The following is a 21,115-nucleotide window of genomic DNA, read 5'->3' as shown; positions in this document are numbered from 1 at the left end:
TCTCCGTGGCCACCATAGCTGCCATAGAGCGGCCAATAGCGCGGGACCGTCTCTTTAGTGGCCCGGAGCGACAGATCTGTGGCTTTACGCAACTCTGCGATATCTTCGGGAGTTGGCCCCTCCCCCTCGTCTAAATCTTTCAGGAGGTCAGCCTGATATGCCTGCAAAATCGCCATTGAATGCAGGCATGAACCAGCCCGACCTGCCGCCATATAAGCCCTGCTTATTAAAGCAGATGTGTCTCTGCAGGGCTTACTAGGCAGCGCCGGGGCTTTAAGGGAAGATGCCGACTCAGGAGAGAGATACCCAGCTAAAGCCTCCTCCACACTAGGCATCTTCCCATAACCCATGTCCCGTGCCCCCAAAACATTGCTGTAATCAACCACACTGGGGCTGGAGACACGGGACGAATGCGGTTTATCCCACGATCTCGAGATCTCTTTGTGGAGATCGGGGAAAAACGTCAAACCCCGGCGCTGAGGCTGTGATCTGTGCTTCAGGAAACGCTCGTCTAGTTTGCTTCTGACTTGCGTTCCCTGCTCATCTTGTGGCCAGCTGATATTAAGTCTGGCCACGGCACGCGTCACAACCTCAACCAGCTCCTCATAAGCCTGACCGTGAACTGGCGCGCCTAACTCACGGTCGTCCTCATCGATGCTGAGCACGTCCACTTCCTCGGAAGCAGAGAGCTCAAGCATTGGGACCTGTTCGTGGGCAGAAGAAGCCGCGACGCGGGCTTCTGCACCACTCACAGTGTGCTCGGGATCCTCAGACGAAGAATGAGAAAGTGCCGCAGCAGTCTCATTCTCATCTGCAAGATCCCGCTGCGAACCCCACGATCTCAATCGCCGCGCTGCCTCAACAGACGCGGGACCAGAACCGTGGGGAACGTGAGCCCGACCATGTTCATCAAAGCACGCCAGCCGGGAGCGCAGCACTCTCATGGGTAGTGCTTCACAGTGTTCACAGGCAGTTCCCTCGAGAGCTGCCTGTGCATGCTGCGCTCCCAAACAGTCCACACACAAATCATGCATGTCCCCACCCGTAATGAAACGAGGGCAGGGGTGCACACACTTTTTGAACTGTTCGGCCATAATAATATATATGAGGAATCAGACAAACAACACCAAATAAGACAGACAGTCGTAACACAGAGCGCTTGCTGAAGAGCGAAAGCTAGTGTGTGTTTGTTCCAGCGTCACTTTTATGCATCCGGTTATGCCGTCACATGTTACGTCATGACGCAACACCAATCAGGATTGGAATAGTTTCATTCATACTTCAGAGGCGCACGCTAAGGGAGCGTCCCCAAAGAGTCGTTTTTCAACGACGCAGTGCGAGTTCCCTCGAAAGGGAACACATCTGTTTAGCCATGCATTACATTTTCATCTGATGAAACCATGTTGATGACCTGAGTCTGTGGTAGAGAAGTGAGTTTAATGTGAAACTCGAGGTCGGGGACCAAATCTCTTCTGTGGGGTGCGGACTGGAGTCAGTCCGCCTCCGAAAAAATCTTTGGGGTGCGGATTGGATCGATTCCTTTTCTAGAGCTCCTCCTATACGATTTTAGGGAAAACTCTGGTCTATTGGAGACGTCTAATAGATTACTTAGGGGCGCCGAAAGAACACCACAAACATAGTACAATCAAGATGGGAAAATTTCCCAGTAAAATAAGCAGCTGTGAAAAAAATATGATACACCGGTGTTTTGCCAGATGAGAAGTTTATCTATGTATCATCTTTTTACTCTTTTAGTTCCTTTTATAACTGTATCGCTTTATGAACCCCCAGGAGCAGTGTGGATGACTTTTATGATGGATAGATGCACTTTTATGGACTTCAAAAGAGAAACGGCCATTCACTGTCATTATAAAGCTTGGAAGAGCCAGGACATTTTTAATATAACTCCGATTGTATTCATCTGAAAGAAGAATGTCATATACACCTGGAATGACTTGAGGGTGAGTAAAACATGGGCTAATTTTCATTTTTGGGTTAACTACCTTTAAGTGAGCAGTGATGTCCATGAGAAATAAATGAATCATTTCAAAGTCTTATAGTAAGTTTACTGAACATGGATCTGCAGCAAAGCAAGGATCTCCTGTAATATATAAAATAACCCCTTAAAGACAGTAAAGCTCTTGGTCCCACCAGAGCAGTGCTGTCTTTTTAAATCATCATCATCCTAATTATCAAAAGCCCCCAGAATGGAAATGTGCAAGCATTACTATTATATTTCTTTAGCTTGGGGATACAGACATGATTATCTTTTTACTCATAAGGTGACCTCATTCAATTAAAGAAGAAGTTCGGAAGGACATAAAATCAATGGAGGACCAGAACCAATTAAAAAACAGCTAATTGCAGATGCATTTTTAAGTGGATTGACTAAGTAGCTGTCAATAACAACATCTCCTGCCAAGGAAATTATGCTGCGTTCACGCCATGATGTAATTACCATAAATAAAGTTATATATGCTTTTGAATCGCTCTCGCGGTACTTTGATGTCATAAGCCCATCGATCTGCACAATGCCACTTCAAGTCGAACACACCTTAAATCTGCAGTGGAAATCAAGGTGACACGTTGTAATTACATGCACGTGAAGGCTTTTACAGTATTTACAGCTCGTAAAAGTTATAATTACAAATTGGTAAGTATTATAATGTATTGTAACTTGTTATGATTATTTATCAGATGATACAACATATTATAAGGTTGTTTATAAGGCATTATGCATGTATTATGCATAATAAGAATACCCTTATAATGCATTATAAACACAGGCTTCATATAAAGTGTTACTGCTATTTTTTAACTTATGTAAATTGTCATTTTCTTCCACTTTTTTTCTCTTGCGTATTTAATCATTAGCAACACTCTCATGTCTGCAGTATGGAGTGGAATTTGACTTTTCACATGCTCAATCTAATGAAATCTTTGGGTGAAATGTCTAGTCCTGTCCATTTATAAATTGGTTTACATAACTGTGGCAAGCAGGATGGGGCCAAGGGCCATGGGAAGCGAGGCCGGTGGCACGATAGCTAATGGCCTCAAGTTTTTCATGAAGGAGCTCCGGAAGGATAAAACAAGGAGTTCACGACAGTGAAGGGTGAGAGAGGACCAGGCCTGGACCTTACGTTAACCCTCTGGAGTCGGCAATCACGCCGGCGTGATCTGCTCGCTTTTTTCCTTATCAGTGCAAAAGAGACTCAAAATACTCTGTTGATTTTGATCGTACATATAAGTGTTATACATCAATCGATCCTATTAAGTGTCTATTTTTTTTGTGGAAAGTGTTGTGCTTTTCGCCAAATAAAGAAAAATAAACTTCTGTCAGTGAAGTCCATTCTGAAACGCGTCCGAAAAATGAACTGTAACTAAGTCAATACTTGTCACAGAGATACGAGACATGTGTCTTTTTAAAGCTTGTATTCTCTTCATTTAAATGAAGTAATTTATTTTAAAAAATATATATTTCCAGTTTATGTAATCCGTTTGAAACCAAGGAGAGGTACAGTTTTTTCGTTCTCCATTCATTATCTTTAATTAGCTGAGGCCGCCACGCCCCCAGAGCTTTTCACATGGTAAACAGGCGATCTATGCATCGCACACGCAGCACGCGATGATCAATGCCATAACAACACGAAATAGCTTTCTTCATCAGAATCACTGATAGTTCATCGCGTTTTGAGGATGGCAGCACGCTACTCCTTCAGAGGATTATGGACAGCAGGGAAAAATTCACCTTTTCCTCAGAGGAATTTGAAACTTGGACGACGAACGGCTGCATTTTGAAGAACGAATTGACCCCGCCGATGATACAAGCTCGGAGTAAGTTGTTTAGTGTTATATAATTCCTTTTCTGATCATAGAGCTCAAATGAATTTTCAGACTATATTTTGCCTAGTTTTGGCTAGCTCTTAACATAGGAAATATTACCTATACGCTCGTGTAAACTTTTTGAATAACTGCTTAGGTTATAATGATTTAGTGAAAGTTTTGCTTGAGTACTTCAGTGGTCTAGTGGCAGATCTTTTGCCAAGCGTGTCAGAGGTTACGGGTTCTAATCCGCCCTCGGTATAGGTTTTTTTCTCTCATCAAAACCGAATATGTTCATCAGTGGTTACAGTCTATATCAAGCAGTTGTGTGCCTTTTATTTTGTGATTTCACCGGAATGAATAGTGTCCGCCGCAACGGCGATAGATTGAAGAGCGCGTCCGAGTGAAGACTGCGCGCGCGCCGCCACAAGAGAACACTGTATCAATGACACTGATAGCAGCGGACACGAGCACTTAGCTTGAGTTCAAAAACAAAACATTTTAGCGCTAGATCTCTTATTTAAGAGCGGACTAAATGAATGCTCTGCTAGTTAACTGGAGATGTTTTATTTGTATTAGGTACATCCGTGCCTCAATGTTTCCAAAAGTGGTGGGTACAAAATGACTCATGACGAAATCTGGTGGGACGCGTACCCACCGCCCCCACCGAAATTGACGCCTATGCAAATATGTGATATTGTCTAAGTAAATACAATATATTTTTTATATATAAATGTTCAGTTTTGGTTAGTCTATTACCCAGGCTGCCAAGGCAACTGCAAAAGGCTGCAAATATAAATGGACAGATGTCAGCATCAGTGAGATGTACCGCTAACTTACCTAACTAACCATCAGCCTTCAGAAATCATTCTGATATGATTTTTTTTTAAATCAATGTTGGAAACAGTTGTGCTGCTTATTTTGTTTTTAACCTGTAATAGTTTTTTTTAGGATTCTTTGAATACATTTTTTTTATAAAAAAAAAACAAGTTTGGTCTTTTTATGTTTGTTTTTTTGAAAGGATGTGTTAAGTGATAGGAATGACTTTAAGTCTTTACGTTCTTAGGAAAGATTTCTATTTTGAATAAATGCTGTTCTTTTTAACTTTTTATTCATCAGTGAATCATTCTTAGTTCAGGCTGCCTCACAGCACCTTGATGGGCCATTGGGGGAGTGTCTTTAGTCTTCCCACCCAGGTGTAAATCACATTAATATTCATGGCCATTCACACTCCCACGCATACAGCAGTGCTGACCAAAAACTGACGTAAGAAATTTAAATCGTTATATTGTTGTTTGTGAAAGAGTGGTCAGAATGATTTTCACTTCATTTTGAAGTAAAAATTCTAGCCTACAAGAATAGTAACTCAAAAGTCTTGTGGACAACTATTCAGTATGTGTTAAATGGCCTTATTGCGGTGACATTTTTTTTCCCAAAACGTACTAACCACGCATAATATTTTTTTTTCTATAAAATGCAAACATGTACATCCATTTTGCTCACATATTATTGTAGCAGAGTTTGTGCTGAATACAGCAAATGTATATGTTGGCAAATGGTATGTTTTAAGTAGCTGAAATAAGCACAAATGTCAGGGCATGTCAAAACATCTCAAGGACCCCAAAAACACCTCAGACCCCAGAGGGTTAAGTTTTGTCTATGTATGTGCGACAGTTGTCCGTGAGGCCCTGCCGCTTTACTTTCAATTTGTTGTTTATTTTGATATTAAAGTTACGTTGAATATTCGCAGGTTCCCGCCTCCTTCTTCCCTCAACTAATAAACCTTGTTAAAATAACATACTAAAATGTTCTTATTCTTCTTCATGTGATAAAAAAATATGTTTGTGAGAAACATGTTTATCTAATTCCATCAATCACAATTCAAAACATGAATAATACTGTATATTCATATATATATGAATAGGAGTCTAGCGATGTCTTATACTGAATTTGTTTTGATCTATTGCAACTACCTGGTGCCCTAAAAGAAAAATAAATTAAATAATTTGTAATTATGATGTTTGAGTTGTGTGATTGAGTTAGGAGTGGAACCCCACTGATCAAACTAATGGACTTCAGACCTCCTACAGAAACATATATGAATATGAAGTGAATGATTCTCATTTTACAGTGATCACATTTTTAATCTAAATTAATTATTAGTATTAAAACATTGTCACTGAGGAATTGTGTATGAAGACTGTGATGACACATCTCCTACAGTAAATTATATTGGAATCAAATTGGAATCAACTTTCACAAAGCTGGTCTTTTTCAATCTGTTGATAAAGAGACAACACTGAGAACAGGTGGGAGCCAATTCTCCTTCCCCAAAACATGAGTCATGTGTTTCTATTTACTCACGGGTCGAGCATGTGTAGTGTAGAGAGAACTATAGACCGATCCAAATGCAAAATGTTTACCACGCAAAACATGTATGCTGACCTAAATTACAATTAATAAATACTGTTACTGTTAACACTGGAAGACATTCAGGCTATGCATTTTTCTAAAGAAGTTTAAAGAGTTTCTTTAAAAGATGTGTGCCCTGAGAGTGTGAAAAAAGTGAAAGTGACATGTAAAGGCCAATTATAAATATAATGGTAACCAATACTCAGAATGTGTCCACTGCATTTAACCCATCCAAGTTAGTGCACACACATTAGGAACAGAGTAGTGAGTAGTGAACACACACACACTGCAAACCGTGATACACATGCAGCCATTAAGAAAAGTCAGTGGAGAGTGGAGGGTCAGTGATGGTTTAGTAAATAAATAATTAATAGCGTATATGTGCCATATATCGATGCACATAAGTAACAACAAGTGAAGTGGATTTAATTAACTGAATCAAAACAGTCCCAGTGAAAAAAAGACAAAAAATAACATATTATTATTGAATAGAATCTTAAAATTAAAGTGCTGGTTATTTTAGTTAATGTTTGGTTAAAGTCAATGCTCAGCACAGTCTGACAGATCTCCAATGAGTTGCAGACAGAGAACATAAACAATTAGAATAAGATGAATTTAACGTTTAGAAAACATTACACATGATGTTTTAGTTCTGAAAAAAATTATGCAGGTTATCCCCTGCTGTAAAATGTCACATTAAAGGGTTAGTTCATCCATAAAAAAAAAAAATAAAAAAAACATCACTCACCCTCATGTCATTCCAAACCCATAAGACTTTCGTTCATCTATGAAACACAAATGAAGATCTTTTAAATGAAATCTGAGAGTTCCCTTTCAATACAGTTCACTTTGCACAGTCTCTGACGCGTATGGGGAAACTCCGCTTTCTCCGAATAATGAAGCCTGATTGGTTCAGGAGTGTGCACTTACACAGACAAATGGTCTTTCAGCCCGCCAAAAGGGGCAGGGCCGGCTACCTATTTAATTCACACAAAACGTCCATTTCGTCAGATTTTCCCTCCTTCAGCACGAAGACACATCTCATCGCTGACTCTAAAGAAGAATAAGTATCTACTCGCAACTGAGAACTGCGTCTTCAACTGCGTCTTCCAGCTCGCAGCTGACTCGGCGCTTCTCCACTGCGGCTTTCCGGCGACACCTGAGCAGTTTCACGGCGCAAAAAGAGCAAATTTCACATTGAAAGTCGATTACAAAAAAATGTATTTCCATTTCTAAAAGAGCAAGTGACGTTTGTTTAAAAAATGTTGCGCCACGAGCAGGGGCGTTTCTAGGTTTTAAAAACATCAGGAGCTGGGGTGGGTAATAAGATAACATAATTCGATACAGAGAATAATGTATATTGTAGGCCTATTTGCAGGGGGCAGACTGGTTGCCACACCAGCCCACATTACACACACACTTTCAAATGTGAGGTGGCTGGGGGGTTCGGGAAAATTTTGATTTCTCGGACCTACATATGTGCATTTCAAGGTGTTTGAAGGCCAAAACAATCGGATAACAATAGCTTTAAAAGCATGTCAGTGGGCAGTAGCATACATTATTTATCAAGCCAACCCGATCACACTAAATGCGTCTCCATAGCACGCAGTGTGTTTATCGTGCAATTTATACGCGAAAATGAGTTTTTACGTGCATAGGATACGCATGGGTTGGTTACCGTAGGTTTAGTAGTGGTGTGGGGTGCGTGTGTATTATACGTTTGGGTAGAATTAGTGGTGTGGGGTGCTTGTGTATTACACGCAAATGAACTGCGTATCAAATGCACGCGAAAACTGCGTATCATATGCACGTAAAAACTAATTTTTGTGTATAAATTGAAGAATGTTTCTGCTTATTGTTGACAATACACAATCACATATTCCAAACAGGAATGGCCTTAAAGTCGGCATGAAATCCAATTTGACAAATCTTCTTATGTAATATTGTATGTTTATTATAAATGATTTATCTGTGCACTTCATTAATTTTTTAAAATTCATGTACCCTTATAATCTTTAATCAAATACATTATCCTTCCCTCCCCCCTCGAAACAACCTCTCTTCTCTTTCGGTCACGTGCCATGGCGAAAGGGTGCGGCCAGAGCCGATGAGGGTGCACTATCGGTGCACCGCCACTCAGAGAACTTGAATTGACTCATCTTGGTTCGCGGGAGGCTCGTATAAATATGGGCTGATTCCTGCCTGAAAATTTAGCTGCTCGTCCTCGTTCTCGTCGCCGGGCTCCTCAATAAAAAATCCTTCATGGGAGGGTAACGGTGGGGAGTCCGGTGGAGAGAAATCCTCCACAACTGAATGTAAACTGGCATTCAAATTTGCCTCCATTTTGTTTGCAACGCCCAACCTCCAACGATCCAATCAATTCCCGAAGGACAAAATCAAGCCCCGCCCTATATTTTTTTCTAATTTCAGAAGCCGTTTCACTCGGATATACGTCACAACAAGGAAAAAATTACAATCTCAACTTCCGTTTCATGCCGAATTTAAATGAGAAATCTTTCAAGAATTATTTTGCATAGATGTTACATTTCAATCAAACACCAGAGCAATCTTTTTGTGTCCAGAGGCAAATGAGCAATTTATATATTAGCATTAAAGATTGGTTTCAGCAACTTGTTTCTTTCTTGAGTTAAGCAATGTTTTTGGCACTAATCAGTTCAATTAAAGTTAAATTGTTCACTCATAAAGACAGTCACTAGTCGCCACCTTCTGGCTTAATTATGCAAGTTGCGCAAACACAGACAAGCGGATTGATTCAAACGGTGAAAAGGCTGATACTGGTGAAATATTCGAACACATTCGAGGACCATACAAATAAATATATATATTAATACTTATGAATTTTGCTTATAGTTTCTGTAATTAGCCAAGAACATCTGTGTTAAATAGAAATACATTGTAATAATGTTATATCAAGCTGACTAAATCACACGAAGTGTGCAGCCTTCACACTCACAATAAAAATGCAATATAATTTAAAACAAAGACAAGCTCATTATACAAAGGAAATAATATTTCAGATCTAGACAAATTGGGTTGCTTATAGTTAAAAGAATGTCATGAACGATAATTTAGGCTAGATGTATTTTTCAAATTTTTGGTCACAAAATATATATTTTTTATGACCCGAGTCAGTTTTGATGACTTTGCAATATTGATAAAATGTTAAAATAATAATAATGAAAAATTAGTAGGGCTACACCAAAATGTGTAACAATTATGTAGCCTACACAGGAATACAAAAGCCCCGACATAGAGTTTTGACGCAGCTTTAATCTCCCTTTTGGTTATTTCAATACTTAATTGACGACAGAACACGACGTTACATACTCATAGTTTCTTTTGCGTGATACAGGGCGCGCCCCTGAAGCCCCGGTAAAATCGTCTGACGCCGCGTCTGGCCAAGAGTGTGGCTCATGCAGGGCCTGCCCTGCATTCCTCGGACGAGCACTCTGAGTGTGTCAGCTGTCTGGGCCGCACCCACGCAGAGGCTGCACTGACTTAGGCCCAATCCCAAATGGCACACTTCATGTGCACTTTCGGTCTTGTGGACTTACAATGGCTGCCGCGTGCGCGTGTCCGTTAAGTCCGTGAGACCGTAGTGTGTCCCATTTGTCATTTTTAGATCTCAGAAGGGTGCTTGCGAGCGCCCCGTGCGGTCGATTTGCGCCCTTGATGCGCACTTTTGCCGAGCCCGTGCTGATGCGGACTCCACAGCAGACTTCTTCCCGACAGTCAAAGCGGCATTACGTTACGAAAGTGCGGACTCAGAGGAAGACCGCGAGTGCTTAGGGTTCCATTTGGGACAGGGCCAGAGACCAGCTGCCCACACTGCGAGAGCATGAGTTTCACACTGCTGAGGACATTGCAGGCCATGCACCATTTTCTGCCACCTGTTGTAAGGGCGCCCATACATCTGTCTGCTGTTATTGTGAATCAAATAAAAAACAAACACATTCACAAACAGGAGCATTTATCGGTTTCACTTTATTTTGATGGTCCCTTTAACACTAGAATGGCCACGACGGTCATTTTGACCGTTTTGAATTTTATATCTGCAATAACTTTGTTGAAAAAATAAATAAAATCCTGCTGGTACCTGACTTTTCCTAAAAGTGTCTGTATTTTCATTTAAAATGTTTTTAATATAAATTACACATAAGGCAAAAAAAACAAATGAACATATTTACCTATTTCGGCCATAGACGGTCATATTGACCGCACTGAATTTCGCGGTATTCTTTTGATAGGCCTACATTTCCCGTGGTTGACCTTTGTCTATTAGGAAATAATCAGAAGATTCAATTGCAAAATGACAGATATGTTTATTGAGAGCTGGTCAGATGCTGGGAGAGTTAAGGTGTGCAAATGTCCGGTATGAAGCCCTTGGCAGCTTATGGGACGCTGCGTGTAGAACCATGGAGTGCTGAACACGGATGGATGACACACGGAAAACGGATACAGACAGGGAACAAACACGCAGAAAAACATCCACGACGGTCTGAGAAAGACTAGGCGAAAACAGTCACAGTGACACTAAAAAGGGTTCGCTGATCCACTATAGCTGGCGCGTTGATCACAAGCAGCGGGCATGCTGATCAGCGGCAATGATCAGCGACCACGCACACACGCACACACACACACACACAACAAGACGAGAAAGGAGACAGCGAATCCATAAACCGTGACATTGTCTCTCTCACTGTCAAAGGAATATCTAAATAAGATACTTTTAGTTGTTATTATCTTGTTCTGAGTTATGTTCAATGGATAGCCTATGGAATATAGCCTAGCTGTTGTGAATATGCGAGAAATTACGGGCTAGCCTACTAATGATATTATTATTTATAAATGTATAATTAAACTTGTTTAAATGTACAGTTTGGTGTTGTTTTGTTTTTAAAAGATATCCTAATACAATAAATGCATTAATCTCTCAATTGGGTATTTATCATTAAAGATAGGCCTATAGAGTTCGCAATCTAACGGTCAAAATGACCGCTTGTGGCTGTTCTAGTAGTTATGGAATTCTGGCACTTCTAGTGTTAAGAATTAGAGTTTTAGTAGAGTATTAGTAGACTGGTAGGGTTAGGGTTAGAATAAGTTGACATGTAGTAGCAAAGTTACTTATAGTCAGTAGAGTGTCTGTTGGAGGAGCATCACAATACAGAGTTAGCGGATATTAAGCAGACAGTCTACTAATACTCTAATGACAGTTAATTGACATGTAGTTGCAAAGTTACTTATAGTCAACAGAATGTTCTAAAGGGACCATCAAAATAAAGTGTTACCCATTTTTCCATGCTGTTGCAAGCATCATGCCCCCGCCACAGTGCGGCGAGCTGCCATCTGCAGCTCTCCAACCCCTCGCTACCCAAAACCAGGCTTGGGAAGCCATTCCGGAAGTGTTGAATTGGGTGCTAGAGACAAATAGGGTCACTCGCTCAAATTTGCTTGCTTGCAGTCCTTGCCCCCTTGGCTTCACCCGGGACCATCATCATTACGGCTCCACCAGGCTCCCTCGTCCCACCGGCTCCACCTTGGTCAGTCGTCACTCTACCATCGCCACGGACTTACACGTTTTAGACACCGTTTAAATCTGTATTTAGTCTTATCCACTTGTGATCCGATTTACCAAAATGCAAATCGAACCCTAACAGCTAACCCTAACCTAACATTCTAGTAACAGTCTAATAACAAACTACTTATTCTAATGAGAGTTAGTTGACATATACACTCACCTAAAGGATTATTAGGAACACCATACTAATACTGTGTTTGACCCCCTTTCGCCTTCAGAACTGCCTTAATTCTATGTGGCATTGATTCAACAAGGTGCTGAAAGCATTCTTTAGAAATGTTGGCCCATATTTATATGATAGCATCTTGCAGTTGATGGAGATTTGTGGGATGCACATCCAGGGCACGAAGCTCCCATTCCACCACATCCCAAAGATGCTCTATTGGGTTGAGATCTGGTGACTGTGGGGGCCATTTTAGTACAGTGAACTCATTGTCATGTTCAAGAAACCAATTTGAAATGATTCGAGCTTTGTGACATGGTGCATTATCCTGCTGAAAGTAGCCATCAGAGGATGGGTACATGGTGGCCATAAAGGGATGGACATGGTCAGAAACAATGCTCAGGTAGGCCGTGGCATTTAAACGATGCCCAATTGGCACTAAGGGGCCTACAGTGTGCCAAGAAAACATCCCCCACACCATTACACCACCACCACCAGCCTGCACAGTGGTAACAAGGCATGATGGATCCATGTTCTCATTCTGTTTACGCCAAATTCTGACTCTACCATCTGAATGTCTCAACAGAAATCGAGACTCATCAGACCAGGCAACATTTTTCCCGTCTTCAACTGTCCAATTTTGGTGAGCTCTTGCAAATTGTAGCCTCTTTTTCCTATTTGTAGTGGAGATGAGTGGTACCCGGTGGGGTCTTCTGCTGTTGTAGCCCATCCGCCTTAAGGTTGTGCGTGTTGTGGCTTCACAAATGCTTTGCTGCATACCTTGGTTGTAATGAGTGGTTATTTCAGTCAAAGTTGCTCTTCTATCAGCTTGAATCAGTCAGCCCATTCTCCTCTGACCTCTAGCATCAACAAGGCATTTTCGCCCACAGGACTTCCGCATACTGGATGTTTTTCCCTTTTCACACCATTCTTTGTAAACCCTAGAAATGGTTGTGCGTGAAAATCCCAGTAACTCAGCAGATTGTGAAATACTCAGACCGGCCCGTCTGGCACCAACAACCATGCCACGCTCAAAATTGCTTAAATCACCTTTCTTTCCCATTCTGACATTCAGTTTGGAGTTCAGGAGATTGTCTTGACCAGGACCACACCCCTAAATGCATTGAAGCAACTGCCATGTGATTGGTTGATTAGATAATTGCATTAACCCTTTAGAACCGGCTGTGTCGTCGCCGACACAGACCAGCAAGCTGTATTCATTGTACCGTAACTCTTCAACCGTTCGCACTATCAAAACCATTCAAATTGCCCCTGACAGTAGACAACATGCGCTTTTCGGCAATATACGGCTTATTACGGTAATTCCGTCAGCAAATGACAGCAGCTTTCTGGCAGAGCGGGAAGGAAGGATTTGAACAGAGAGATACGAAGCGCGGCAGATTAGAGTGTTTTGGATTGCATAAAATAGTAAAAGAAACTAACAAATACATCGCGAAAGAAGTGGTAGACAGCAGAAGAGGGGATTGGGATGATATTTAATTAAACTTGGGAGGCGGATGGTCGTTACTTTTTCACGTATCTTTACATGTGGTGTAACTGTTAAGTTATGCATGTGTGCCTATGAATGGACGCATTTGTATGTGTGCGTGTATGAAAAAAAGTGTCCTAAATGAAAACTGTGCAACCCAATGTCATAAAAAAAGACTTGTATCTGATGTATTATACTTCATTTTTCAACTTTAAAGTGTTAGTTCCTTTCGTTTGTGATTTTTCTGTTTTTTTCTAAATAAAAATCAGAAAATGTATTCTCGTTTTTTAAAATTTTTGTCTATTTAAATTCTATTTACAAACTCACCACACACAATAATGGCCAATAACTGTAATTTGTTGAAAGCTAATCTTTTTCTGAAAAAGATGACATCTTGCACATGAAGATAGCACACTATTTTAGAATTTTACAGTCAAAAAATCAAAATGTGTGAAAAACACCTATTTTAGCTTCAGGTTCTAAAGGGTTAATGAGAAATTGAACAGGTGTTCCTAATAATCCTTTAGGTGAGTGTAGTTGTAAAGTTACTCATAGTTGCCTAAAGTGGATGGTGAAAATAAATTGTAAACAAAAGCAGTTGTCAAGCAAGCAAATACATTAATAAATATATAAATAAATTAGACCGTAGGTACAATTTCTTCCAAAAGTTTTTTTTTTCCATCTGACATTATGAAGTGGTCTTGTAACCATGTAACCATAATTACAACAGAAAGATGAACATTGTTTTGTGCCATACATTCCAACTATTGGAAAAGTATTAGAACATTGTCATCTAAATGTATTATGAAATATGATAGGTTTTATCTATTTTCCTAAATGGTACATCTAAAAAAAGATCAAGAGATTCTTGGACTCCAAAACTACCAGTGAATGAAAGATTATTAAAACTTTTGTGTGTTTTGAATTTTAATTCAGGGCAGGGTAATATTCAGTCTTATCCAGGCATTTTGTAATCTAATATCTAAAGGTAACTGTGGCCAAGTCCCATAACATAGTAATTTGCAGACAGAAGCCCCTGGGCTGCTAAGAGGTGGGAATAAGGCAGCCACTGGAATCTGCATCATTATCTGCATCATGATTTTTCCAACACACTCTCAATTGCTAAGAATCGTGTGTTTCTAAATTAATCACATTGTGCAAATTCATATGAAATTGCCACCTCGTAAAACAGTTGCATTTTCACAAGTTCAGGTTTTTTCTTCCATACATGTGGCAACAGTGGATATCATTGTGTCACTTGCAGTATCATATATATTAGACAGTCTCTAAATTTATGTCAACGGGCACTCCCCAAACTCTACCTATGATTTTAACATAATTTACCTCATCTGCTTGCCTGATATTACCATCTTATTTAATTATTAGGTTTTTTTGTTGTTGCATGTTTTCAATACAGACTGTGGTGTTCATAACCCTTAACAGAGGTGAACAGCCTGCAACAAAGCAGATATGGACCTGAGCTGCACAAGTTCACAGTCTAGCAAGGAGGGAGGTGGCAATGAACAATCTTGTTTACCATTCAGGGCTGTCATCATTCCCAACTTGGCCTACATATGTGACATATCCTAAGACATATACAGGATAGAATGAGGACACTGCAATTAGAAACAGGCAACAAATAGAGCTCACTGAAACGGTGCATTAAAAACCTCACAGTGAAAGGAAGGGCCGGAGGGAGTGCAAGGTAAACACAACTAACACAGTCATAGTGACTCTCACATTTGATTTCACCTGCTGATTACACTACATATTAAAGTATGGAAGTTGCCACATGTACAGCATGTCTGGAATTTTACTACAGTTGCAAAGCAATTCCAGTGAGGTAAGGATCACGATGAGCAAATCAGATCAGAAGACTCAGGGCATGAGGGACGGAGAGAGAAAGAAAGAGGAGAAGGAAATCAAAGCAGGTATAGAATTGAAAGGAGATATAAATGAGATGGGATTACTTTATCGAGCTTGGCAGGGGAAAAGCCTTTTGTGCACTGGGCTTCATGAGATCTGTGTGCCCTAAAGCCTCGCTTGGGATACAAAGCTGCAGCACTTCAGGGACTTTCTACTTTACTTTGCATCCCTGAGAAATTCCCCCCTGATCCTCCCGGGAAGATGAAAAGGTGAAGCTTATGGTGGTTGGAGATTTTAAAAACACCAGAGATTTACAACAATTGTGTATTCTTCCAGGGTTCACCATGTAGGTGTTCTCTGATGTGGTTTTAATGTTCTGCCTCCTTTAGGCAATGTAATGCCCTGCCAAATATATGAGAAACATCCATATGCACCCCAAAACACACAGGACTGTCTGCAGCCTGAAAGCATGTTTTGCTATATGTTGCAGACCAAGATATAAGACATAAGAGTGTGTACAGAGGTTAAAACATAATTACTGCTTTTGATTATCATTTAAAGGCACACTATGCAGGAATTCCGTTTTTGTCAAACAGCGACCCCTAGAGTCGCTGTGGAGTACTTGTATTTAACGTTACTGTCGTAAATGCCACTCACGCAGAGCGTCTGCCATAGACTGGTCTCTGCACTCACGGCCTGATACCCCTTTGATACCCCTTTGAAGCTGTTATATTAAGGTACACATCTTGCATAGTGTGCCTTTAAATAAGAGATCTAGCGCTAAATGTGTTTTTGAACTCAACCTGAGCGCTCGTGCCCGCTGCTATCAGTGTCATGGATACATACATAGTGTCTCTTGTCTTCACTCGGACGAGCTCTTCAATCTATCGCCGTTGTGGAGACTCTCTATTCATTCCGGTGAAATCACAAAATAAAATGCACACAAACTTAGAAAGATTTACTTACTAGTCCATCAACAAGATCGTCATGTCAGCATCACTGTTGCATCCAGTGCTGTTTTTTAGCTCGTGCCAACAAGTGAAAAGCCCGACCGAGTGGGACTTTTGTCCGGTTCCTCACGCGGTCAGATTCTCTTTTCCTTTTCCTAGTCTCTTCCGATCACGTTTTCTTTGCTTTTTCCATCGTCGAGTATCACACGTCTGAAATGCGCGCAAGTGTCTTCGTGCTTCAAATGTTGTTGTTGATGTGTGTGACATCGTTGCCGTAAAGCATGTCGTCATTCTCGCGAGATTTGTCGGGGGCGCTCCTCTCAAACTTGCATTGCTGGTTTTTCCAGCGGCGTCCCCCCCAAGCTTCACTACCAGGATGATTCGCCCTACTATGAGTTTGTTTACCACCGAAATGACTTTGAAGCTGTTATATTAAGGTACAATTCTTGCATAGTGTGCCTTTAAGCAAATGATATGCAACACTGAAAATAAAAGCCATTATAACTGTGTTGCAGAGGGTTTTAATCATTAGAGACTGCAGCACAGTGTTATTGTTAACAAAACTAAAACAACATTTTTTGTTAACTGAAATAAAAATAAAAACTGGAACTAAAATACATCATGAAAAAGCTCTAAAATAAATATGGCCACAAATTAATTGTAGTTTTAGTTCTTGGTACATTTCAACAAGACTGCTAGACTGTGCAGATTTTTTTTTTTTTTTTTTTTTTTTATTTACCAGTTAGTGCGTTGATTTTGACAGCCCTAAACAACAACAACAACAACAAACTAAAAAATAAAAATAAAAATAGCTGAAAAAAATCTAATAAAAATCTGATAAAAATAACAAAATAATTAACAAAAAAAAAAAGGCTGTATATGTCATGAAAAGAGCTTTTAAATGATTTAGAGAGAAGTGTGTTTGAGGGTGCGATTAAGAGCATTTAAGACAATTCACAGCTAATAATAAATCTGATGGGCTGATTTACTGAGTGTCCTTAAGAGTCTTTTCACATTGGGAACCTAGCTGAAGTAGTCATCCACTCTGGGCTTTTCAAAAATATTTCTTCATGAATATAATAATGACTTAAAATTGAAATGGCTAGTGAACCGATGACTGAGCTGGAAATGTTCTAAATGGCTTTTCAAAGCCATATTTTATACTGTGCTGACATTTTGGAAAAGAAAGGGAAACAGAGTAAGGCTGAATATATATCCTAGAATAATGTTATGAAGGAAAGAGTCTGTTAATCTACCAAAAATCAGTCAGTTCTACTACAGACAAATTGTATACATCCAGATAATAACAGACCTACTCCAGCTGTCTGCTATAGATGTGTCAAATGGTCACCAATGATGTGTCAAGAGTGTGGAGTGATGTTGATGTTTCCAGGAGAGGATTATGTCATCAATGCTACACAAACACTTAATGAAAGGTGTCTTTGCATTAGTGGAGAGGTCACAATCAAGAAAAGTTTTAATGTTTACTTAAAAATAGCATGTTTAGAGAATGTGCAGATATGCTCACCAGTGAGCTGGTATGCCTGTGTCAGTTAATAGACAGGTTTCAAAAGTACTGTGTTTAATGAATTAAATGGATAGAAATACAAAGATCTTAACATATCAGGTTCTTTTTTCAAGAATGATAGTCATAAATTTGCACATTATCTTAAAAATAATAATCTTTTCACAGAATTTCCTCACCAATTATTGAGTCCTGAGGAGTGACTCACAAAAACTGCTTATAAATATTGCTAATCAAGAACCCAATGGGGTTTAAAAAATCAAGCATGGAAAAGGGAGTTTTACCTCTTACTATTACTGTAATTACATTTGTAAGGTTTATGTGGAACGACTTTCATGTTCATTGTTTTTCAGTCCTGCTGTGTGATGTCTTCACATAATAAAAAGAGGGATTTTCAGCATTAATAAGTATAAAATAGGTTAAAGCTTTAACCATTTGTGTGGACAATAGCATATGGAAAGCCTGCTGTTGGAAACTGCATCAAAATACTGTTGTTTATTTACTTACAGTACAACCAATTCCAGTAACATTTTCTATTTTTTTTTTTCTAAATTAAAATAATAATTATTATTTGTCACACATGATTATTTAAATGAAGTAGGGAAAAATTAGTCAAATTAAAAGCAGTTATAAAATATGCTGGCATGAAGCGAAAGTTGCAAGTTCTTTATCGTGACATATCCGAGTGAAATGGCTTCTCAAACAAGAAAAAAAAATGTAGGGAGGGATATCTATTTCTGCAATAATTGTCCCAGCCTCACACTAAAAAAAATGTGAGGGTGGGAAATTATTTTGATTATAAGGGCACATGAAAACTTTATGAAATGGTGACCAGTCCACGTCATGTTAAAAGTCTACATAATTTGTGTATCATCCACATATTAATTCAGGCATAATATTTAAATGCAAAAACAGTGACATAAGAATGTTCTGGATAATAATAGTTCTGAATGAAAGCATGTTGCCATTTCACAAATCCATATAAATCTGAATTTAAATATTGCAGTTATAAGACATGAAAAAGAAGGAAATCAGTGTTACATTGTTTTCTGTCAGTAGGCTGCATTGGTCCTTTCTTCTTTGACCAAGTCCACCAGTATCCATTTGTCCAGTGATTGCAGATGCAAGATTGCAGTCTTAAAACAGATCAAATCAGGGCTTCCATTGAAAAGCAAAGCCACTTCACAGCTGAAACACGACAACATTAGCCTGCTTTCCTGCTACCACATGCAGCCAAAAAAAAACCAACAACTACCTAACAGGCCAAATCACTAAGGAAGTGTGACGCTCTAGCTAAATCCCTGTTCCTGCTCTGCTATCTGTAACGGTCTGATGGTAATGACGACAGTGGGAATCAATTGGCAAAATCCCTCTCTGCTGCCTTGATCTCTTAAACCACCTATATTGAAAATGCAAATATGATGGAGGAGGAGAAAGACAAGACTTTCTGATACCATTCAACTGCACTCAGAATTATGAGTGACCGGCTGATAAGGATAGACAGCTGCTTGGCCAATGGAAGGTATGCTGATTGATTCATACGATTTGCATGGATCAAGAAAAATCGAAAGTTGCTTTGTAGCTTCCATCTCCAAATTCCAACAACAAAGGAACCTTTCAGATCATAAAAACAGCACAAAAGGGATTCTGAAGCATGCCGGGAATAACTAGCGATTCACCTCAACCACATGCAAAGCGAAAAAAAGCTTGAGTATATGTATTTGCGTGATGCAGAGGACAGCACCAGAACAAAATTATCTCATCATTTATGTCATTCCAACATCCTCATGTCATTCCAAACATGTATAGCTTTCTATCTTTTGTGATACACAATAGAATATATTCTGAAAAAAAAGTCTGTTTTTTTATATAATGAAAGTTTCACATAATGAAAGTTGACAGACTCCAAAGTTGTTTTGGAACTCATTGATTTTCATTCTATGGACAAAAACAGGAAGGACCCTGCCAATTTAGAATGTAATTTCAGCCCTGAAGGGCAAAACTATTGACCTTTCCACTGTCTGTCTTTCACTGTTCTGAGAAATGAAGCCACCAGATGCAGGTTATCCCATCTTATGTCATTCTGATTCAGGTCTGTTCATTGACATGAATAAAATTATATGTTTTGTTCATTGACATGAATAAAATTATATGTTTTTGGAGCTGTAGTCATAAGTGGGATGATAAATGTGTCATTTACCTTATAGGACAGAGTTTTCCATGGTTAATTTTGATAAGGGCTCTCTGTAATGTAGCGAGTTAATGGACTCACCAGTTGCTTTTTGCCTTTCTACTTCTCCACTCACTCTCATCAAACATTTTTCAAAATATATTTGTGTGTGTTCTACAGATGACAGAAGTAAATGATGGCAAAATGTTCATTTCTGGGGGAACTATCCCTTTAAGAGGAAGAGAAAGAGAGAGTGAGAGAAACTAAAATCCTTTCACACTTAAGAGAAAAGTTAATGGTGAGTATTATTACGATCATAATGCCCTTGAAGGCAAAATCCCAGAACAGAACATTTGTCAGTTACAATACCAAGCCCACATGACTTTTCTCTTTAAGGTGAATGTGTTTCTTATCATGTTTTTGTATGTGTGTGCGTGTGCAATGGCACATCAAAATGTTTCTTCAAGCATGCACCTTGGGACCACGCATGCTTTCACGTGTCTCTACGGCTTTACCACCATTACAGTAAGCTCCCTGAGTTCATTTATCACCATCCTCTCAGTGACAGCACTGTGGCATAGACACATTCCCTTGTGCATTTGTCCTCTTTCTTGTTTGGGAACTCTCCTGCACAATCTTTCTCTAAAGTGCTGTGGCCCAATTCAAGACAGTAAAAGTCTTTACGACCAGCCCTGGTTTTAAAGGCCTTCTTAAATAGATATGTGCACGGCTCCAATTTCCCTTGTGGTTAATAAAGCATCATTCTGTGGTGGGCTGCATTTGAAGTTCTACACTCCATATATATTGAACCACTTGTAAGTAGTAAGAGAAAAGCCTAATTCCTTCAATCTCATGTGAAGGTTAGCAGGCTTTATAAGGGACAGCTTTACCCATGTGAGAGTATTTTACCATTCGCCTTTGGATTTTATCCAGGCACATTTAACTTGTAGGTTCTGCATGTATATCCGGTAACACTTTAGAATACTGTATCTTACTTACTGCATAACTAAGGAATTATTGAAGAACTAATAGGTAATTCTCCATTAACTACTTCTTTACTGCTGTTAACTACTAAGGAATATGTGTTAACTAATCAGTATGTAATAGAATTTTATGAAT

Source organism: Rhinichthys klamathensis, unplaced genomic scaffold (assembly GCF_029890125.1).
Source record: "Rhinichthys klamathensis goyatoka isolate OS25496 unplaced genomic scaffold, OSU_Roscu_1.1 h1tg000055l_1, whole genome shotgun sequence".
In the NCBI taxonomy this organism is placed as follows: Eukaryota; Metazoa; Chordata; class Actinopteri; order Cypriniformes; family Leuciscidae; genus Rhinichthys; species Rhinichthys klamathensis.
Note: the sequence above shows the minus strand (reverse complement) of the source record.